This window comes from Apteryx rowi, unplaced genomic scaffold (assembly GCF_003343035.1).
Source record: "Apteryx rowi isolate R43461 unplaced genomic scaffold, aptRow1 scaffold_15, whole genome shotgun sequence".
In the NCBI taxonomy this organism is placed as follows: Eukaryota; Metazoa; Chordata; class Aves; order Apterygiformes; family Apterygidae; genus Apteryx; species Apteryx rowi.
The window spans coordinates 714,301-718,623 of NW_020447752.1; positions in this window are offsets into that span (position 1 = coordinate 714,301).

Below are 4,323 nucleotides of genomic sequence, written 5' to 3' on the forward strand. Positions count from 1 at the left end.
ATACATAGTATAACTAAACAAAATTAGAAGTTTAGTCAGAATGGAAGCTTTTCATATAGTAAATCCAGGTTACTTACTTCCCTTGTGATCTAAGAGTTACATAAAAATGCTTTGAACTCACTGTTTTTCCATTCTATCCATCACTCCTGTTTCTGTTCATCAGAAAGGGCTTTGGAAGATGTAACAATATTGCACGCTGATGAGTTGATATTGTTTAGTTCATATTTCATTCAAAGAAACATAGTATTGAAAGGGACCTACTGGATCAGACCCAGCCAGTAAATAAATCTCATACTGTCCCATCCACATTTCCAAACAAAAACCATGCTTAATTCCAAACTTATAAGCTCCATCATTGTAGCTTTAAAATAAGCATTATTTTCTTTCCTATCAAAAATAAAAAATCAGTTTGTTAAATAGAAAAAACATAAATTATTAGGGATCAAGCCTTCTTCTTCAACCAAAGTGTTAGCACTATAACAGTGTACCCATTTTTTTCTTTATGCTCCATCCAGTGATTTCTGAGCTGTAAAATACAAACTAAACAGGATACATTCTTCTATTTCCAAACCGAACTACTCATTATTGCACATACTTCTATACTGCCATTCTTGAGTTAGCTGAAAAAAAGAGTCAGCCATGCTTACTTAACTCTTAGAAAAGCTTCAGGGAGTTCTCCTGAAATGGTCCTGGAGGTTCAAGGTTGTGGTCTGATGTTACCTCCGACCAGTGCAATTACAGGAGACCACCAAAAGGGTGTAGTCCTGCACTCTTCCTTCATCTTCCCCCCACTCACTGTTCTGTRGACTACAGTGTTCAAATGGCTACAGAGCAAAGACCTCAGCGAGCTGACCCGATGAAAAATACTTTTTCTTGATGGATTAGCTTTCTGTTGGATTCGCTCGCTGAACTGACTTACCCTGTGGCTGCATGAGCACCAGACCTAATGCAAGAGGGAGGTGCGCACAAGAGAAAGGGAACCACCCCTTTCAGCAGCAGCCCACTATTACCCCTAATTACAGGTAATTTCAACCCATTCCCTGAATCATTTATGCATGAACACAATTGGAGCAGGTGGCAGAAGTCCAAGTTTCTTTCCAGAGAGCCCTGAGAGATCTGTACACTGTCACAAGGATACTCATGAAATTTTCTGCTATAAATGTACTTCTGTATTTTCTGTAGGAGAAATGAATAGGAAGTATAGGTGCTCTGAGTACCATATGACACTATTAATGTGATATGGTACTTAGCATGCAAAGGTGCTACCCTCTGCATAACAGTCTTTCTTTCTAAACCATATTGCTAGCTTCACATGCAAATGATCACTTCCATTTGTTCCTGTTATCGTACCAAAACCAAATCAGGTTACCACAAAATGGAAAGTATGGTAGTTCTGCATTAAAAACAATACACCAGGAGTAGCAACTGCAAGAAGCAAATAAAGAAAGGATTGTCAGCAGTCCAAAGCAGTGAGGAAGTTAAGGCAAGTATCTCTTCTAATCTCATCTAAGGTAAAACTGAAAGTTTAATTGATGGAATTTCTAGAGATTAAATATTTTGATCTGTCTTGTCTAGAAAATCATATAATCATTTTAAACTTATTTCATACAGCAATGAAGTGGTTAAATATCTAGCCTTACATCTTAACCCAAGGTAAGGTATGTAATGGTAGGTCTTACATGCTGAAAGATGTTTTTTAAAATGTTTAAAAGATTATTTCTGTCCATTCTATCCAATGGGAAATAAGTATGTCTGAAAGCTCAATAGGGACAAAATTAATCCATTTCTTCATACAGCCATCCCAAGCACAGAATTAGAGTTCTTACTTTATTGTGAGCTTTGCAATGTAAGTTTTATTAAATGACAGATCCTAGTTTCAAGCAGACAAGGTCAAGATTGAACACATTGTGAAACATGATTAGAACGTAAAAATTTAAGTTAAATTGACATCAAACAGAAGGTTTCTAGGTTTTTTGGGGGGAGGGGGAGAGGCAGTTCATCTGAACCCATTTCTCGAGAATCRTCCCTCCTTTTCACAATATTAATTGTTTTTCCCTTATTCTGGATTGGAAAGAAACCCTGACTTGCTGCAGTAATGGGCTCTGCTGTAGCAAGTGCTGCCTGACAGGATCAGCACCAGGCACTATCAGAACCCCCTGGTGGAAAATTGTGGAATGACCTGCTCAGAAGGGAAATGAGCCCTAACCCTCATCTGTTAGCAGTTAACCTGTGTCCTGAAGCACATGGGTTTAATATTGCTTCTAAATGTTTTTATCCTATCTAATGCAGCTGTGGATATTCTCATCATCTATATCATACCCGTTTTTTTAGTTAAGTTTGTGGCTTAGTTATTTTGTTATGAATTAATACACTAAGTGATTACAATATTATTTTAATGGTAGAATGAATTGTAGTTTAATAYAAATAATTTCTGTCTTAAAAGAAGATTAACAATGCATTTTCTATGTCTGGAGGTCTGTAGATTAAAACTGTGATATTTCTGAAACGTATTTACTTCCATACTTCAATAATGTGGTTTAGTATTTCCAGGTGTATGTGATTAATATAGTCCTTGGTGGGTTTGCTTGATATACCAAGAGTCTCAGATTGCTCATATCCAAAAAAAAGATTTAGAAAAATGAGCTGATTTTCTTTTATGTCTCTGTTCTGTCTTTTTCAGTGGACTTTTATAGAATGGATGGATGATGTGTTTTTGTCTGATGATTCTCTAGTAACATCAATTTAACTTATACAAATACTCTGTCCTCAATCCTACAGATGCACACATGCATTTAATTTTAAGATTGAGTAATCTTGGCTGAAAAGTCATCATATGCAGACATCTTTTGAGGATTATGGATTAATAATGCATTTGATATAATAGACATCTGGAATCCACACTTCAATGTATAACCTATACAACACTTCTATATGATAATAAAGTTAAATCATCTGCAAATAGGGAAACGTTAGAGAAAGATTACATGATTTTTCAAGATTCCRCAAACAGTTACTGGCAGATTCAGAAACAGAAGTCTACTACCTTAAATCCTAAGGTAGTATTCTATCTGCGAGACAAAATCTTCCTTTATCCATGTGTCATGGTTCATTAAAATATGGAGCTTTCTAAAGAGATGTCCAGAAAGGCCCATGAAGTTGAATTTGAATGTTTTATGTTTTGCATAATATTTAATATGTTGATATAGTACCTAGAATTTAATTGATTAGGTATACAAAAGGTAACTGGATTCTATATGAATTTGTTTCTGTTGGGTAAAAGCAGACAGGAACAGTAAAGAGAATTGCCCTATTTTAATAAAATGTTTAGTCTCCATTTAACTGATCTGAAAATTAAAGCCATAGAAACAGTTTGAAATTTGCTGCTGAGATTTGTAGTGGCTAGGCCCGTGGTTCTCAATCTTTGCTTGCCCACGAGCAACAACCATACTGAAGGTAGCAGCACAGTTACTCTCAGTGTCAATCTCAAAAATTGTATCTGCAAAAAGGAAAATAGAGGAGCGCTGTCAAAGCCATCTGCCCATGACCATGAGTTTAGATATGCTTTGATGTCCTCTTTTTTGGGGGGACGGGGGTTGGATGGTAAAGGATGTCACTCCAGAGCCATGCAACACTCTGGAACCTGAAGGCAGCTGTTCAAAACCTGCAGTCTGACCCTGCTGTTGCACTCAGATGGTCCCAATATTTGCTCAGTCTCAATCTGGACTAGATGTGAATTGGTGTTCTAGAAATGAAAGGCTCCGAGAATCTTAAGAGCCTGCAGCATATCCCAAACTGTAGATTTTCTACATCAATATCTCTATTATATAAATTCCTTTTTACTTGCAATCTCATCAGTCATCTGCGATTTCTGTCTGTTGTACGCACATATTATAAACCCAACTTTGTTTTCTTTAACACTGAATAATACATTATCTTTGTAGACATTAGGATCCATCCTTACAAAATAAATACAGACGCAGCTCTCATAACGCTTTACGCGTAAGCCCGTGGCACGCTGCCGCAGAGAGCTCCTTTGACTTTGGGAGGACTATCTTGCCAAACTTCTCGCCGCACGTGTAACAGGAGAAGACACAGAAATTAAGCCTATGCAAAACAGGGCGCTTAATTAAACGGAGCAGTAAGACTAAGTGTTACTAATTATTTTCCAACGTTGATTTGCAGCTGCTTATCCGAGGCACCCCTTCTTCTTCCACGGTCGCGGCTGGTTCCGTCGCGGGGGATTTCGAGCAAAAAACAGTAAGCGCACTTCCGAGCCCGCGCTGCGCGGGTGCCCCTCTGCTCTGCTCCGCGCCGCTCCGCTCG